This window comes from Myotis myotis, unplaced genomic scaffold, assembly GCF_014108235.1.
Source record: "Myotis myotis isolate mMyoMyo1 unplaced genomic scaffold, mMyoMyo1.p scaffold_m19_p_7, whole genome shotgun sequence".
NCBI lineage: Eukaryota > Metazoa > Chordata > Mammalia > Chiroptera > Vespertilionidae > Myotis > Myotis myotis.
In genome coordinates, this window is record NW_023416379.1 from 29,725,091 (window position 1) to 29,745,107 (window position 20,017).

Below are 20,017 nucleotides of genomic sequence, written 5' to 3' on the forward strand. Positions count from 1 at the left end.
TATATATGTGAAATACATTTTTTTCAGGCAGCATATAGCTAATTCTTGTGTGTGTTTTATCAAATCTACTCTGACATTCTTTGTCTTTTAACTAGAGTATTTAAACCATTTATACTTAATGTGATTCTTGGCATTTGTTAGGTTGAATTGTAGCATCTTGTTATTTGTTTTGTATTTGTCCCATCTGTTCTACGTTCCCTTTTTCCTGCCTTCTTTTGGACTGATTATTATTTTATCTCTTGGCTTATAACTCTTTGTTTTGATGTTTCAGTGGCTGATTTAGTGTTTATAATAATATCCTTAACTTATTACAATGTACTTTCAAGGGATATTATACCTGCTCACATATAATATAAAAACTTTATGGTTTTATATTTCAATTTTTTTCTTCCTGACCTTTGTGCAATTATTTTCTTATATTTCATGTTATCAACCCCAACTCTATTGTTACTATTTTTATTTAAACAATAATTTATATTTTATGAAATATTAAAGATTTTTAAATTTTATACGTTTACCCAGGTGGCTATCATTTCTGATGTTGCTTATTTCCATCTGATATTATTTTCCTTCTTCCTAGGTGCTTCCTTTAACATTTCCTGTGGTGTGGGTCTAATGGTAACATATTCTTTCAACTTGAGAAAGTCTTTATTTTCATTATCTTTTTTAAAAGATATTTTTATTAGTTATAGATTTCTAGCTTGACAGTTTTTTCTTTCATTACTTTAAAGATATTATTCCACTGTTTTCTGGCTTACACTGCTTTTGACGAAAAGTTTGACATCATTCTTTGTTCCTCTAAATTTATAGTATCTGTTCTCTGCTTTAAAATATTTCTCTTTATTACTGGTTTTAAACTATTTGATTATGGTGTACCTTAGTCTAATTTTCTTACTTTTTTGTTTTTTTGTTCATGCTAGGTTTTCATTGAGCTTCTGAGATATGTGGGGTTATTGTTTTCATCAAATTTAGCAGACTTTCAAGTATTATTTTTTTTTTCCTTCCCTCCTTTGGAGACCCTAATTACACATATACAGGGGTATTTGGCTGATTGAAGTTGTCCCACAGGTTACTGATGGGCTGTTTGCTTTATTCCGTATTTTTGTGTTTCATTTTTTAAAATTTCTGTTGCTATGTCTTTAAGTTCACAAAATCTTTCTTCCTGCAATGCCTAGTCTACTGTTATTCCTACCCAGTGTAATTTTCATCATGTTATGGTGTCTCTAGAAAATCAATTTGGGTCTTATAATAGCTTTCATGTCTATCCTTAACAAACTTTATGCTTTCCTCTACTATCTTGAATATAGTTATAACTATTTTAACATCTTTGTTTAGTAAATATGTTTTCCTTATTAAAATATTATGAATTTTAATTAGATTAATTTAATTAAAATCTGTTTATTAAATCCATGGCATTTCTGGACCTATTGCTATTGATTATTTTTTCTCTTTACCATTGAATTTTTCAGTTTCTTCTTATATCTGGTAAATTTTGATTGAACACTAGGCACTGCTTATTTTACCTTATTGGGTGCTAGATATTTGGTATTTCTTTAAATATTCTTGAGCTTTGTTCTGGGATGGAATTAAGCTACTAGAAACCATTTGATACTTTAAAACAGGAGTCCATAAACTATGGCCCACAGTTCAAATCTGGCCCACACTATTTCTGTAAATAAGGTTTTATTGGAATACAGCCCTCCCCATCATTTACATATTGTCTATGGCTGCTTTTACATTACAATAGCAGGCTTAGTCGTTGCAAGAGATCATATGACCTGAAAAGTCTAAAATAGCTTCCATTTGGCCCTTTACAAAAAGGTTTTATGACCTTTAATGGCTTCCTTCTAAGATTTTTTAGGAAGGATCAGAGCAACCTTTACTCTGGGGCTACTTCTGCCTTGTTACTAGGCAGAACCCTTCTGACCATTCCATCTAATACACTTGGATTACACAGTTTCTCTACTCTCAGTGGTGGGGACACACACTTCCCAGCCCTATGTGAGCTACCTTTTCCCTTCCAGTCGTTCTTTTTTCAGCCTTGGGTAATTCTTTTACATGCATGCACTAATTAGCATTCAGCTGAAGATCTCCAGAGTTCTCTTTGTGGAACTCTTCTCTTCTCTGGACTCTATCCTGCAATTCTAGCTGCCTCGGCCTCCCTGAATTCCCTACTCTTATCACTGCAATTCAGTGTGACCACTGGTCTGTGTTTGGTTCCCCTTCTTATGCTGTGGCCTCATGCACATCATTTGTTTCCCTTCTCTCAGGGTTCACTTCTTATGTCGCTTGTTGTTCAATGTCTGAAAACTTTTTTTCATAATAGTTTATGGGGCTCTTATTTTTGGCTGCTCAGGCAGGAGCATAAATCCAGTTTCTGTTACTACATCATGGCTGGAAGTCATGGTGGAAGTCCCCTCATTATGAAATTCCGCTTTCTTACATTTTCATTAGTGCTTTACATTTTCAAGTAAGTACTGACAAATCTACATTATCTCATTTCTTTTGTCCACTTTGCTAAGATGTAGAGATTATGTAAAAGCTCAAAAAAATACAAAAAAGTGATTTGCTGAGTCTATTGCAGATCAACCCATGTCTCCTAATCATTTTCTCTCCTATAAAAATATATAATTTTTAAAAAATTTACTACATATAAGGATATAAGTAATAAAAGGTAGTCTTCTATATAAAGCATATTGTACAATTATTTATTACTAGTGTCTCAAGCTTACAGTACTGAGAAATATAGAATTATTTAAAAGATTAATAGTTACTGAATGCTGCTAATAGCCAGATATATCACCTCAGTTAATCCTCATAAATATCACAGGTATTATTATTTCAATTTTATAAATGACGAACTGTGGCTAAGAAAGGTGCACTAACTTGTTTATAGTCATGTACTTAACCATATCACAGCCAGAATTCAAGCCAGGCTGTGCTTGGTTCTAAAACTTGTACTCTCCAACATGCTTTCTGCTCCTTAATTTATAACTCGTAAAAGGGGAGCTTCTAGAACTAAATTTTGAAAGAACACTCCAAGTCCTCAATAACAAAATGGCATTAGGAACCATTTACTAAAAGTATCAAGACCGATTCACTTTTTTTCTACCAAAGAACTTCTAATCAAACAACAACAAATAAGAAAATAAAGTATACAGAAATATATAGGTGATTAATATTTGAATTTATTTTAAGTCACATATAATCTAATTAAAGTTCTAAATCAGGCATTCAAACTTCCTTATTGAATTATCTGGGCAAGCCTACAACCTACAAAATTCTGCTGACCTTGAGCTCTAGCAGATTTTTCTTACATCTGAGTATTGAAAACATATTCTGCTTCCTTAAGATCTTATTGTTTATTTTCTGGTAACAAGTTTTGCTCCAGGTTCTCTAGAAAAGTACTCTCATATAATTAGAAAATGCAAATATCATGGTGGAGGATAAAAAAATTAAAATATCAACTTACAAAAGCCAATGATGACTATGTTATCAATCAGGGAGGAACAACCTAAAAATAAAATAAATGTAAAAATAAAAATTATTTTAGTTTTATATAATAGTTTCATATTCATTTTTAAATTGAATTTCATTAAGATAATTGCAGATTCACATGGGGTTTTAAGAGTGACCTTGAGTATCCTTTACTCAGTTCCCCCCAATGGTAACATTTCACAAAACCGAGGTACAATATCACAATCAGTACATTTATATTAATACAACCCACTGGTCTTTTGAGATTACCCCCGTCTCATTAAATTTGTGTTTGTGTGTGTATATGTGTGCATTTAGTTCTATAGAATTGCATCACTCCCAACACTTGTATATATGTCTCTGATAACAGTTTCCTCTATATTATCACCCTCTCCATTTATACTAGAGATACTTCTCCCCAACATGCCATGCTCTGGTATTCCCCAACCTTTAATTAACAAAACCTTTACTGACCTCCACTTCTCCCACTATATCCCCAGACTAACTCTGAAAAGAATAGAAAATTTAGATAATCCTCATTTCCTCACCTAGTCACTTTTCAACCCATTCCCCTGGCTCCCATCTCCACCACTCTATCCTTATCAAGGTCTTCAAAGCCATTATTATCTTCATTTTAAAAATCATGATACTGAAGCTCAAGAGAGATGACTAGGTTGAGATGGTAAAGACAAACCTTCCCTTGGAGATAAGCAAGAGCCCAAGGACTACCCCAAAGTACTCTTTTCAGAATATTATACTTCCTTCCTCTCTTATATCATCCTCTCTGCATTAAATCTCCGATTTCTTGGACTATCTCATTGTTTTTCATCAGTTTTAACTGAGAAAAAGAATTTGCTTGACTTATGAATATTTTATCTATAACACTTGCTGTATATTATTTAATTGTCACAACAACCTGAGAATAGGAGGTTTTATCCCCTTTGTCCAAATAAGAAAATTTTGGCTGAGAAAGAATAAAACCTTTCCCTATAGCAGATAGTTAAGAAGTAGAACAGCCAGCATTTGACCTGATCACCTGGATTGTGGGCCCAAAGCTGCCAGCCCTTCATCATGGTTAGATCTCATAGTTTCTCAGTTGTTCCTATTACATGGTAACACGGTAAGGGCATCATTCAGAGAGAGGTGGCATGGTCCCAATACCTCCATCAGGTCAGAAAACCTAGCATTGATACAAACTTGCTATGAGCAAACACATAAGAAACTGATTTCTATATCACAATGGGACTTTATGATGGGAATTATAATTGTCAAGACATGACACTCAACTTTGGTGGTCAGCACATTTTCCCTCCCTAGCTCTACCTAGGAAGCTAAATTAGTAAGAAGGGGGTATGGGACAGACTTGTAATATGGAGGAAGTGGGCAGAAAGACTTGCCCCATTCCCAAACAGAGCAAATCTTCCACTCTCCACTCCTATGTGGCTAAGATAAAATGCCCCCTTACAAATGGGGACCAGGAAGGGACAGTTCAGAAGGAACTATTTGCTATTCATCTGTCTGTGTTCTGAATAGGGGGGTCAGATGCTGCTGCCTTTGCTGCTATTAGCTCTACATTAGCTGTTCCTGACAAAATAGCCAGGCAAGAGATGGAATAGACTACTCCACCACCTCCACCCATTAAAACAATTACAGAAATAGAGATGCTGGCCTCTAAATAGCTGAGAGCTTCTAAGAGAGAATTCGTGAAATAAACACATCTTCAATATATACAACCTCTAATCAATCCCCTCCAAAATATCCCAACCAACCAAGTCTTTCCTCCTCTTTCTTCCTATTTTGAGGGGGCAGGGAAATTCAGTGAGGTAATTACAAAATATTTTGAGTTGCCAGCCTAATAGAAAAAAATTAAATGTTCCTTCTTGTTTTAGATACACACAGAGATACCATCTACTCTAATTTTTAGGAATCTGAGTAATCTGTTCATGCTTTAAAGTTAGAACATTTCCATCACCTACTTCTCCAACACTGAGGGAAAACTAGAATTAACACAAATAGGTAAATCACAACAACAAGATATAAACCATAAAGTTTACTGGAAAATTTTTAATTTACAATATCTAAAGATTATGTATGGATCTGTATTGTATTATGTTAATATCCCCAGAAAGGTGAAAGAAAAATCAACACTTTTCCTATATAATGCAGATTTTTAAAACCTCACAATGATTTCCTAAATTACGTCCTCTGAGAATATGAACGTCTTTCCCCAGCTGTTTAAAAGCAATTTTCTAGATTGCAATTTTAAGCATCTCTTTGAATGCGACAAGGTCTTACCCTTAAAATGTATGACACTGACTTCTGCTTCACAGAAGTGCAGACAGAATTAACATAATAGTTCTACTTCATACAAGCTCTCAAAATCTCCAGCGGGAGCTAAACTAAACTAGTTGCGTTATAAATGCTAATAGTATGCTTTAAAAACCATGGCATAATGAGAGTAGTTACTAAAGTAGCTTGTATTCAGCCCCAATACTTTACTGCCACATGCGCTTCTACAAGACCCATTGTTATGGACTGAATTGGGTCTCTCAAAATTCATATGTCGAAGCCCTAACCTCCAGTGTGACTATTTGAAGATAAGTCCTTTGGGGAGGTAATTAAGGCTAAATGAGGTTAAGGGTAGAGCCCTAATCCAACAGGACTGGTGTCCTTATAAAAAGATAAAAAGACACCAGTGGCCACCCTCTCCAAGCAAGCACAGAGGAAAAGACCACGTGAAAACACAGCAAGAAAGCAGTAGTCATCTGTAAGCCAGAAAAAAAAGAGGTCTCATCAGAAACTGAATTTGCTGGTATCTTGATCTTGGACTTCTAGCCTCCAGAATTGTGAGAAAATAAATTTATGTTGTTTAAACTGCCCAATCTGTGGTATTCTGTTAATGACAACCTAAGCATACTAATTTAGATTCGATACTATGAAGTGTGGTGCTACTTAACAAATGACTGAAAATGTGGAAGTGGCTTTGGAACTGGGTAATGGTAGAGGCTGAAAGAGTTTGGAGGTGTTTACAGGAAAAGTCTATATTGCCTTGGAGAGACTGCTGGTAGAAATAGGAAAGTTAAAGGTGATTCTGGTGAGACTCACTAAGGTGGAAATGAAGAATATGCTACTGGAAACTGGAGGAAAGGTGATCCTTATTATAAACTGGCAAAGAATTGGGCTGAATTGTATTCTAGTATTTAGTGGAAGAAAGAACTTGGAAGTGATAAAATCAAATATTTAGTTGAAGAGATTTCCAGTCAAAGTGTTGAGGCATGTAACCTGGCTTCTCCAGAAAAATGTAAGAGGAGAGAGATAAATAGAAAAATTTCCTAAGCAAAAAATAAGGAGAACATGAAGATTTGGGAAAATTCTCAATCTACCCATCCTGCAAAAAAATGAGAAAGCATGTCCAGGAGAAGGTGTGGCTAGATAATCATTCCACAATGAGATTGGAATTAATAGGCTAAATCTGCAAAAGCCAGAAATAGATTTGGGATTATACCAACAGGACATTGCCAATTTGGACCAAAGGAAACCTAGATGGGATAAAATAAAGGAAGGCTTTTCCACTACTGAGATTGAATAGGACTAGAAGATAAGCTATTTGACTGCAAACCATGCTTTATTCTTTAAGAAAAGGAAATAAGGACCCCACCTAGGCAATTCAGAGATCATCAGCATTCCACTCCCACCAAAGAAAAACTATGGTATATTGAAATAATGGAATGCTACTCAGAATATATATATATATATATATATATATATATATATATATATATATATATGAGAAACAACAAAGTATGTATGCATGCTTCAACATGGATGGATTTCAACAAAGTATGCAGAATGAAAAAAAGTCAGACACAAAGCAATACATACTATTTGGTTATTCTTAAAGTTCAAAAATAGTCAAAACTAATCTACAGTGAGGGAAATCAGAAGAGTGTTACCTCTAGGGGAGGTACTGGCTGGAGGATGCATGAGAGAATTTTTCTTTCTGGATGGATGTAATACTGCCCACCTTGATCTAGTGCTTACACAGATATATATAAATTCATCAAGCTGTATATTTAAGATTGCCTCACTTTATATGCTCCCCCCCCCATGTATTTTATAACTCAGTAGGAGAAAAAGTACTTCATAAAATATAAGCTAACTATTTTTACCTTATCAGTTGCCTTACTTCAAGGTTATTAGGCAAATGTAAAATTTTCTACTTGAACATAGGACAGAAACCAAACAAATTGTGCTTAAGTTTCTAACTGTTTCACTGGCCCTAAAATAATTAGACTATTCAAACCTTACTCATTAGAATAAATAAAAACTTGGAAGGAAAATCCAAAGAAAGTAGTTAGTTAGTCATCATTTAGTCCACATCAAGTGGCTTGGTCACGGAAACAAAGGCTCCAAGCAGCATACTGACGATGTAAGTAACGCGATTTTGGTAGTGTGTTTTTACCATAAATATGTCTATTAAATAATTTTATTCAACTATTTATTTTTAGTACCACAGTAGTATGGCAGAGAAGAAAGAGCAAGAGCTTTTAAATCAGACAAACCAGTTCTGCCACTTACTAACTATACGGTGTTGGGCAAATTTCTTAATCTCTTTGATACTGAGTTTCTTCACAATTTAAAACAGGGACAATAATACTTACTTTGAAGACTTGTAGTACAATTATAGTAGGTATAGAAGGTACTTAAGAATGGTAGATATTTAGCAATAGCTCTTTGTATGCAAAGTATCATGGTAGGTAATGGAACCCTATCTCTAAGAACCTGACCAACTGGAAATGACATTTAGATATAAAGACTGGTGACGAAAGGTAAGAATTTAACAAGGGCTACAGATTACAAATCACAGAGTTCCTATCTAGCTAGTAGGGTTGCGGAGGAGTATCCTCTGAACAGAGCTTGGAAATTTTTTGGAAAACCCACTGAAGGCATAGGAAATGGCATGAGTAAAAGCAGAGCCTCAAACATAGTACAGTGATTTCAGATTCTGGCGCGTAGTTAAGACCCACTGTGCTAGTGGACTAACTCTGAGGAATAAGACTATAGGCTCGGAAAGCAAGTTGGGACTAGACAGGGAAGGACCACTGTCAAGGACCTGTTTTCTCAAGTCCTGGCATGTCACTGAAGGATTTTTTTAGAGAACTGACCCCCAGTGGTCATTAGCCATGCTAGAAAGGGGAGGAAAACATATGGGGAGAAAAAACATAGGGAGATAAGGGCCCAATCCAAGATGCTCAGAGGAGTGAAAGAAACAAACAGAAAAGATAGAGTTCAATGTTACCCACATTTTAAAAATGAACAGACATTGAGTTTCCTTGAATGATTCGAGTTGGGCTGCCTTCAGCTTTTGAAATGATCCTGACACGGCCCATACGCTCAAGAGCAGAGAAGAATCCCAAACCAGCAAAACATATTGCCCGGCACATCAAAAGTACTCAATACATATTGTTGGCAAATGAATCTTCCAGAATATTCCAAATATTGAAACCTCTACAATAAAACATTGTTCAAGGTGAAACATGTAGAAAAGTTAAGATCATTTTTCATTTCCTGTTGAGGGCCCATTTTTCATAATATATGCCAAGTTCTGAATTTGCTCAATTCAATATTGAAAAAGGCTCATTTGCAAGAGCTATCTTGATCTCTATCTCTACCCAAAGACTCAGATATAAATCGCTCTAGAAAGTTGGGAATGTTGCCACCTCAATTGCTAAGCTCTTGTGTAATCTTTTTTTCAGGAATTTATCACTCATTACGTCTTGGGCTATGGCAAAAGAAGAGCCACTGTATGATATGAATAGTATATGAAAAAAATTAAACAAGTTAAATCCAGATCATAAAAATATGTGTGAGGTTTACCCAGGAATACAAGATGATTTAATAATTAATATATTAAAATAATTAAAATAACCTGCCACATTAAGAAATACAGAAAGGAAAAAATAACTATGTCCCTAGGACTATGTATAATTCTTAGCCCTTTCTATGTATGAGCTCATTTAATGATCTCAACAACCTTCTTGGTAGACATTTTATCTACATTTTATAGATGAGAAAATTGAAATATAGAGAAATTAAGTAATTGCCCAAGGTTACACTGTGGAGGTAAGAAGAGGCATACTTAGGAACTGAACCCAGGCAATCTGGCTCCAGAGTCAAAATTCCAATTAATAAATGTAGAAAGAATGAAGAAAATGGAAAATCATCATTAGAATACCACAATAATTGCTGCAGGTAAGATCAGCTGAATGCTAAAATTAGTGGACAACCTTAAGGAGAAACAGGGTATTTGCAAACCCTCAAAATATCTCCCTCGGAGTATTTACTAATTACCATGGTAGTTTTAACATATGTTCTCAAATCATTTGATACTTTTCCCTCTCCTCCCCATGAGTGTGGACTTGCTTCTAACAGAACAGACAGAAAGTGAAAAAGCAATGATGTTTCAGTGGAGAAATCTCCTAGACACCATCCAACTATGTGATCCAGGTTAACATGCTGATGTGAATATCATGTTCCCCCACAGAGGAGGCAACAGAAGGACACACTGTCTCTGTGGTACTCGTCCTCCAAAGTCCACAACCTCGGCCTAATTGTAAGAAAACATCAGACAGGCCCAAATTGAGGGACACTGTACAAAATACATGACCAGTACTCTTCAAAAGTGGCAAGGTCATGAAAAACAAGTAAAAACTAAAAAACCTGTCACAGATTGGAGTAGCCTAGGGAGACATGACAACTAAATGCAATTTGGTATTTGGATTAGATTCTGGAACAGAAAAAGGAAATTGGTGGGAAAGTGGGAAATCTTGAATAAAGCCTGTGGTTTAGTTAATAGTGTTGTGTCAATGTTAATGTCTTAATTTTGGTAAATGTACCAGGTTATGTAAGATGTTAACATAGAGGACGGTTGGTGAAGGGTGTATAGGAACACTCTATACTACCTTTGCAACTCTTTCATAAATCTAAAATTATTTAATAAATTTTTTACTTTAATACCCATTAGTGAAAACAAATCTCAATAAACCAGGAATAGAAGAACATTTCTCAATCTGGTAAAAGACATTTACCAAAAAAACAAAAAAATACAGTAAACATTATCTTTAATAGTGAAATACTGATTATCTTCCCTCAAGTTTAGAAAAAAACAAGGATATCCATTTTAAACACTTCTGTTAAATATCCTTCCAGTGTTCCCAGCCAGTGCAATAAAGCAAGAAAAAGAAAAAAGGAGTAGAGCTTAGAAAGGCAAATTAAAACGATTTCTTTTTTGCAGATGATGTGATTGTGCATTGATAAAATCCCCAACAATCTATAAGCTACCAGAACTGAAAAGTGAATTTAGCAAGGTCACAAAATACAAGTTCGATATACAAAAATCAATTGTATTTCTAGGTACCAGCAAGACGATTGAAAAATAAAATTAAGAAAAAGACATTTACAATAGCATAAATAAATCAAATGCCTAGAAATAAATTTAATAATGCATTAAGTTCTCCACACTAAAACCACCAAAATAATGCTAGAAATAATTGAAAAACTTATTCAATTGAGAGACATACCATGTTCATAGAGTGGAAGATTTTGTTAAGATGCCCATTCTCCAAAATTTGTTCTATAGAGTTGATGCAATTACAATCAAAAGTCTGGTAGACTTTTTTTAAAAAAAAATAGACATTAATAAGCTCATTCTAAAATTTATATAGAAATGCAATAGCTAAAACAGTCCTTAAGAAGAACAAAAGTGGAGGCTTTACACTACTGTATGTCAGGACTTACTATAAACTACAGTAGTTAACTAAGAAAGTGTGGTACCGACGGAAAATTGGTCAGTATTTCAAGTGGAACAGAATAGAGTACAGAAGAGGATCCAAAATACGATCATTCATTTTTAACCGAGACCCCACTGCAACCTGATGGGAAAAGAAAGGTCTTTTCAATAAATGTGTAGAGAGCTGGGTGTCCATGTGGAAAATAAATCTTGACCCCCATCTTACACCAAACACAAAACCAGCTGGAGGTAACTCAAAGACCCAACTGTGAGGACTAAAACGATAAAGCTTAGAGGAAACCAGAGGCAAATCTCTTTAGGTCCTTGAGGGAACTTCACAAAACAAGTCTGACTGGTCAATAAAGATATAAAAAGATGTTTAGCATTAACACTCATGGAAATGCAACCAACTTACCCAAAGGCCACCAGTTCAGCTCCATATATTTAGGGCCGTGTCATGAACATCTGCGGTAATTTTTAATTAATTAATTTATTTATAATGACCCAAAACTGAAAACAACTCATATATTCATCCACAAGAGAAAGGATAAATAAACTGTGGTATATCCATATAAACCAAACATTTTTCCATAAAGAGTTCAATAGAAAATATTTTAGGCTTCGTGGGATATATGGTCTCTGTTACAACTACTCAACGCTCATGAAAGGACATGGCTATGTCCAATAACATTTTAATAAAACATGTTTTGGGCTGCATGGGCTGACAGGCCATAGTTTGCCAGCCCCTGCTATAAAGCCAAAACAAAAAACTACTTATACTGGCAACAAGGATGAATCTAAAAAATATTCTGTGAACAAAATAGCACAAAAAGAATAAACTATATGATTGCATTTATAAGCAGTTCAAGAATACCTGAGAATAATCCATGGTGAGAGACATCAGGAGAGTACTTGACTGGGGGGGAGGAATGGTTCTGTCAATAGTAAGGAAGAGGAGGGAACTTTTGCAGGGATAAAAATGTTTTTTTGTCTTTATCAGGGTGGTGATCACGCAGGCATAAATTTCAATAAGCCACACATTTTATTTTATTTTGTTTTTATTGTACGTAAATTTGGAGAAGAAAACAAAAATTAGACAAAGATCACAATACAGGTCTAAAATTACCTAAAATTCAACATGGTCAAAAATATAGAAAAGCTAGATTAAAATTAAAAGACATGGATGACAGAATGAGAAAGCTTAACAGAAGTTGAATCAGAGTTCCTGAGGGAATGAAAAGAAAAAAAATGGAGGGAAAACAATACTGAAAGAAATAAAGGATAAAACTTTAGAGAACTGATGAAACACTAACCTTAGACACAGGAAACACAATCAATCCAGGATAAATGAAATGGCCACACCTGGACACACTCCGTTGTAAAACTGTAGAACACAAGAGAAGAGAGATCTTAAAATCCGGCAAAAAAAAACACAACAACACACAGATTACCAACAAATAGCAGTTATTTGAACTAACTGTAACACTGAAGTGAAAGTCAATGGAATGATACCTCCAAAGGGCTGAGAAAGAAACTGTGTACCTGAAATTATATACCAAGCAAAACCATTATTCAAGAATGAAAGCAAAATAAAGACATTTTCAGGTAAAGTTTGCCATCAACAGCCTCTGAATAAACAAGCTTCTAAAATATATACCCGAGGAAGAAAAAAAAATCTGAGATACAAGAAAGAATGACAAAGAATCCATAAAAAGAAAAAAATAATGTAAAATTTATAGGAGAAAAAAATCAAGATGGACCCAAAACTCTGGATGACAATAACATGTGAGCCAGGAAACTAACTGGAGTCTTAGCAAACTTTTTCTTGAATTATTTGTAATAAGAATAGAATTAATAAACTTTAGAGTAAGCTAAGTTTATTCATTAAAAATTTAAAGGAAAAGACTAAAAGAAAGAACTCAACATATAATTTTCATACTAGCTGAGAGGGAGGAAAATGGAATAAGAAAAAAATTCAAAAGGTGGCAAAGGAAGAAAACACACACACACACAAAGAAGACAGGATTAAAACAAAACAAAACAAAAAACCAAACAAAAAAAAAAAAACCCACACCATAAAACAGAATGCTAACTTTAATCCTAAGTATATCAGTAATTATGTTAAACTTAATTGGGCTGAGAGCTCCCAGTAAAAGGACAAAGATTGGCAGTGTGGACTGAAAAACAATCAGATTTTACCTTTTTGAAAGTCTAAGCTAATGCTAAGAGAAAGGTGTGACTACAGCATTATAAAACAAAACAGATTTTAAGGTAAAAGGCGTTTGGGAGAGGCAGCTATAAAATGACAAAAGCTCCAATTCACAGAGAAGATAAAGTAATTCCGAACTTGCATATACTTTCAACTTTTATAAAGCAAAGGTGACAGAATTACAAGAAGAAATTGAGACAACGCATTATTTTATTGTGATGTTTTTATTATACCTATCTCAGTAATTGATAGATCAAACAAACCAAAGTACTAGTAAGGTTAAAAAGATTTGAGTGCCAGAATTCTTATGCTTAATCTAAGATATATATATATGGATATGTGTACTGGTGTGTGTGTGTGTGTGTGTGTGTGTGTGTGTGTGTGTACCTTGTCCCAAAAGTCTGAGAGTACATATTCTTCTCAATCATTCAAGGAGCAGTTGGAAAAGTAACCATGAGGCCATAAAGCAACTCTCAAATTTCAAAGATTCAAAGAATCGTAGCATAGAGCCCTCATTTGCTGACTACAATGCAAGTTAGAAACCAGTAACAAAAGGATAACTCACAAAACCTTCCAGGTTTGGAAGTAAATAATACTTCTAAAAATCTCATTAAAAAAGAAAAATATAATGAAAAAAGTTTTAATTTTTAGAACTGAAAAATATACTAAATATAAAGCAATAGTAAATAAAAATCTGTAGAATTTGCAGTATAAAGAGCCCAGAAATAAGCCCAAGCATATCTGGAAATATGTTTATGACGGAGGTGGCACTGCAGACCACTGGTCCCGGGACTGCTCCACGCAGGAAAAAGAAAACAGATTAATCTTAATCTCACAACATAACAACTATACATTGATATATACACATTTATGAGTCAGGTAAATTAAAGATCTAAATATGTAAAAGATACAAACTTCAAATTTTTTTAGAAAAGAATTTCAAAATATATTACCCTAATAGTAGAGAAGACTATCTTAAGACACAAAAACACAAAGAAAAGATTGTCCGCAGTTTATTTAACCAACAAAGGGTTTGTATCTTAAACAATGTTTTCTAATAGAAATTTCTGCAATGATGGAAATGTTCTGTTAAACAATATAGTATAATGTAAAATAATATCATAAAATATAATAGCCACTAATCACACTTGCTATTGAGCACTTGAAATGTAGCCTAAAGTGACTGAGGAACTGAACTTTTTGAAGTATGACAACATGTTAGTATTTTAAAATCTCTGATGAAGGTCTGTTATGTTTTTGTTATGTTTTTTCTATCTTTGATTTTTCATAAAAGACTTTGTTTAAATTTAAATTACTATATAAAATATAATTGCAGTTTTGTAAAAAAAATACACAAAAATTGCATTTTAGAAAACACACCAAAATGCGAATTTATTATCTGTGAATGATTTTAATTTTATTCTAAATATTGTTTAAAATATTGTTATTTAGGATCTAAAACATTTAAAAATTTTATGAACACTGTTGTATCTACCATAACATTTATGAAATATTTCTGATATTTAAATTTCCTAGATACCTCTCCCTGATTATGGCTTTTTTTTAAAAGAGCAGCTGGAAAATATGAATAATAGACTAGAGTCCTGGCTTCATGTTTCTTCATTCTGAGATGTCCGTATTTTAATATATAGGGGGGGGGGATTTAATATACAGACGTATGTATCATTTAACAAAGAGTTATAAAGCAAAAACACCCATGTAACCATTGCCCAGATCAGGAGACAAAACATTTCCAGCACCCCCGAAGCCCTCAGTGTGTCCCCTCACATTCACAGCACCCCCCCCCCGACTCCCCCAGGAGATAACCACTAACTTGACTTTTATGGTATTAATTTCTTCACTACTTTTAATGCCTATGCATGCATCCTTAAGAACAGCTTTATTTCATCAGGTTCTGAATTTTACATAGATGATATCATACAGTATTCTTCAACAACTTGCTTTTTTTGGGGGGGCTCAACTTTGAGATGCATTTATGTTAAAATACAAAACTACTTTGTTCACCACTGTACTGGGTGGGTTTCATTTTATGACTAGAGTACAATTTACCTTTCTTCTATCAGATGGACGTAAAGGTTGCTTCCAGCTTTGGGGGTATTAAAACAACACAACAGCAAACCTTCTTCTACACGTCTTCTTGTGTATATGTATGAACATTTATCTAGGGCAGTGGCTTTCAAACTTTTTTGACCATGACTCATACATACTAAAGAATGACGTTTTACATCATGACACACATCTGTGTGTATGTATAAAATTGAGAGGAAATTTTTTTTTTCCACGAAATACCCTATGACCTGATATACATTCCCATATTTTTCTATTCTCTGTCAATTCGTGTTTCCAAGTCCTGATCATTATCCACGTAACTGATTTCAGACCCACAAAAATGGGCTCCAAACTTTGAAAAACATCGCTCTAGAGCAGTGGTTCTCAACCTTCCTAATGCTGCGACCCTTTAATACAGTTCCTCATGTTGTGGTGACCCCCAACCATAAAATTATTTTCGTTGCTACTTCATAACTGTAATTTTGCTACTGTTATGAATCGTAATGTAAATATCTGATAGGCAGGATGTATTTTCATTGTTACAAATTAAACATAATTAAAGCATAGTGATTAATCACAAAAACAATATGTAATTATATATGTGTTTTCTGATGGTCTTAGGCGACCCCTGTGAAAGGGTCGTTGGACCCCCAAAGGGGTCGCGACCCAGAGGTTGAGAACCGCTGCTCTAGAGACTAAATATCTGAGAGGACGTGGAACAGGGGCATCGGCTGTTGTCAGCTTTTCCAGATCCTTAACTTTTGAACAAATATTCTTATCTAATTTTACCACTCTTTAATGTTAGAGCTAAAACCATGAAACATAAGGCCGTTTTATCGTTTCCTTCGGTCGTTAAACAGTATTAATCACTTACCATGTGCTGAGGATCCACTGGGCTCTGAGCCAGACGGATGGGTTAATACACGGGCGTGGGGGTGGGGTGGGGTGGGGTGGGGAGGACATTAGGGACCAAGACCTCGGTGGGGCCCCAGAAAGCTCACAGGAGGGGCCTCGGATCGTGCCTGGGGAGGGACGGGGGAGGGAAGGATTCCTGGAAGGAGGAGGACCTAAGTTGAGTGTTTCTATTTTTAATTTTTTTATTGGGTTCCTGAAACATAAAAGTAACACATTTGTTGGGAGGGCGGGAAAAAAGTCAAAATTACAGGAGTATATTTATTAAGAAGTAAAAATCCTCACCGGTGTCCCTCCAGTCTGATGCTGAAACTAAGTAACAAAAATTACATGATCACTTATCCGAACCGAGAGACATTTTAGGAGCTTAGCGGGTAGGTCCGTACTATGAAAGCATAAAACGAATCCTACTTTCTATAATGCATTTACAAACCTGCAAACAGCTCGTGTTCTTACTTTTAACGGACTTTTCAATGATCTTTTCGGCCTTTGGGCAAGTTTGGAGCGCCAGGTTTCGAACAGCGAGTCTACTTACTGCATGCCCAATAGACGCGAAGGCTTCCCAAAGGGGCGAGAAACGCGACCTGGCGACAGCACTGCGGGGTCTAGCCGACGGGCTCGCCCGGTGACAATCGGTCGGAGTTTCTCGCTCGGTCCCGAGGAGCCGAGGAGCGCGGACCTTCCCGTCCGCGGCGCGGGCGGCACACCCTCCCTGGCGCGGCACGGAGCCCGGTCCTCGCTCCGCTCCGCGGCAATGCCGCCGCCTTCCGCCCGCCGCCCGCCGCCACCCCAGCCCCGTGGCGGGCCCCACGGCCACGGAGCCTGGCCACGGAGCCTGGCCACGGGCACTGACCACCTACCCTTCGGGTCGAGAGTCCCGCGGAACTCAGGCGAGGCAGCTCAGGCTGTCGCCACTGCGGCCATGACGGCAAAGCCGGGGAAGTGCCGCGCGATGCCCGCTGAGCTGAGCTGAGCTGAGCTGGAGAGCCGCCCCGTCCGTGTGGCCGTCTGTCCAGCAGGAGAGTGAGGCCAGAATCCGCCCGGCCGCGCCTAAATCAAGGCTCGGGGCGGTGCCGACGGCTTGAGTGACAAGTGGCAGATGCCGTGGGCTTTGCCGCTTGGCAGCCGCGAGGATGGCTGCAGAGGGGAGGCCGTGCAGGCGGAGCCCGAGCCGGAACGGCGCGTCTGCGGGGAGGGAGGGCGGGAGGGCGCTGGGGCCCCCGGCGGGGGCGTCACGTGGCAGGAGGAGGCCCCGCTGGGGAGCCGGGGGTCGGCGGCCTGGGCGGGGGAGCGGGACCGGCGCCCAGACGCCTGGCCGATGGAGTCATGCGTGCGCGCAACGCCAAGGTCGTCCAGGTGCCGCGCTGGCGCAGGTAAACCCGAGGCGGCCCGAAGCCCCCACGGTCACGACAAACATGCACCGAGGTCCCCGCCGGGATGATCCGCCCAGAGCCCGATCCTAACCGAGAAACGGGCAGATGTGAGGGGGGCAGGACCGCAGGCCACACGCTTGCTCTTGCTCGTACCGGAGCAGCGTTGAGCAACGGCAGCTTCGCTGTGACCACTAGCTGTGAGCGAGGCCCTGGTCTCAGCCCTTGACGGGCAAAAAGGTGCCTCTCACGAGAACCCCTGAGCAAGACCGTTGTTCCCGTCTGACAGAGGAAGGCACGAAGGCACAGAGGGATTAGATGGAAACAATTGTATAGTTTGGCGGTCATACTATGTATGCCGGGAGCAATTTTAAAACGGTCCAATGTTTTTGAATTTAAGAAAAAGAAACGGAAGCAAACCTCCGGCGGTTATTTCTTCCTTACCAGATATACATTCCTAAGAGCCCTATAAACACGAAGTAAAGAGATTGGGGAAGATAAGGAATGCACTGCATATTTCAGGGCCTCGCAGCTCTGAAAGACGCGGCTAACAGCACGTTCCACCCATCTGCACCGCAGCCTCCCAGTTTCCATCGCCTCTGTTACTGTTGGCTGAGGGCGCTGGAACATTGACCAGTTCTCTGCCCCGCCTTATCCCTCAGACATTCCGTCTCAATCCTATATTTAAATGGATTCAAGGTTCACCCTAACCTATCCATTCCTAAATGCTTTATTTTTCTTTATTTTTGGTGGACTGCTCTTTTTCAAGTAGTTTTCTTAAGAAGGGCGATAGAGTACCTTAACATTTTATCTGTGTATGTAGTTTTTTATTTAAAAAATCTGTATACATAAGAAAAAACTGAGCGGGGTAAATATTTTGGAATGACACCTTCCTTCAAAAGGTAACAGAACCAGAAGGCAATTGGTTCACTGATTTTTGACATAGGTTTCTGTGGGGAATCAGAATCCCATGTGATTTTTCCTTACCAAGTGATTCGATTTTTCTCGTTGGATGCCTTAAATTCTTTACCATTAAAGTACACTTTATATCCTTATCCGGGCTATGGCTCAGCGTCAATTATTCCACATCCCCCAATATATAGTATTATCTTTCAGCTTATGAGTTCCATTCTTCTTAGTACAGTATCCCATTCATATCATATATCTGAATAAATTTCTTTCATTGGTTGGATTTTCTGCTTCAGAGTCACCATTTATCCTTATACTTGATCTTTTTCTTCAACATACATCTTCTTTCTATTTGCACTAACTCTGATTCTCTCAAAATATTCTGCTCATTGGTTTTTGTAGTTTACTGGATTTTAAAGTCACATTGTTTAGAATTTCAATTTTCTTAGCTCTGCAATTTCCTTTTTCATCTTATATTGTTGTTGAGCTATTTTGAGGACTCCATTCTTAATTGTTTTTTTTCTGTAGAGTGAAACACATATAAGGAAGATAAATTTCTGTTCCTTGGTTGTTTTCTTCCAGACTTGGTTCTTCATTTGCTTTTTGCATGCTATTTTCCTTGTTTTACACTCCCATCTCCCATGCTATAGCATGTTTGCATAACAGCCAAATTGTAATTTGTAACTTGCTTATCCTTAAAAGTTAACAACAGACCTTGTATTTGAGCTAATATATACAAGTGAACTCCTGAGACGTGTCGGTCTTCCCTATCCTGAGATCCTGTTTTTGGGCTGAATGTTGTTTCTGCCTTTTCTGTGACTGGAGGGTCTTCAAATGAGGGCAGAGGCGATGGGGGATTGTGGAACTCAGATTGAGACTGAGTGTAGAGCTGACTGGGGGAAATCAGCCATCACTTCTGAGATTCCTTGATATCCTCACCAGCCCACCTTCAAGGCAGTCAAGGGATTATCCCGAGCCTATGAGCTTCAGCTCATTGGCCCAGTTTGGCCCAGTACCCTAGAAGGTGGCAAACTTTCCTGCAAGATCCAGCGGTGTGTAAAGCGTCTTTGGTGTTTCACAGAGACTTCACTGACTTCTTTCCTAATTGGGAGACATTTGTGAAAATTCTCAGGATTTGGTCTGATCATCTTTTCCCTCAGTATGTCATGCAGCAGGAATTGGGAGGAATAAAGGGGGGAGGGGGTGCAAACTAAATCCAATGACACACCACATATCAACAGAAACTTTTTTAAAAATTGAATAGAGAGAGAGAGAGAGAGA

The 20,017-nt window shown here is 37.3% G+C and overlaps 1 protein-coding gene across 23 annotated transcripts in view; it reads right to left on the minus strand.

Annotated features, from left to right (window-relative positions):
- PLAGL1 (PLAG1 like zinc finger 1) overlaps positions 1–17,629 on the minus strand; it is a 50,893-nt gene extending 33,264 nt beyond the window's left edge. For 8 of the 23 annotated variants that reach the window (XM_036316982.1, XM_036316975.1, XM_036316976.1 and 5 more), the window contains exons 1-3: positions 17,318–17,629; positions 12,580–12,650; positions 3,473–3,514 (exon numbers count right to left, since the gene is read on the minus strand). The gene's annotated coding sequence lies outside the window, so the exon portion shown is untranslated. Of the gene's footprint in view, positions 1–3,472; positions 3,515–4,513; positions 4,658–11,681; positions 11,732–12,140; positions 12,202–12,579; positions 12,651–12,744; positions 12,809–16,913; positions 16,934–16,992; positions 17,203–17,317 lie in introns of those variants that run through there. The other 15 variants (XM_036316990.1, XM_036316987.1, XM_036316988.1 and 12 more) reach the window with 11 other exon arrangements.
- Between the last annotated feature and the right edge of the window lie 2,388 nt (positions 17,630–20,017).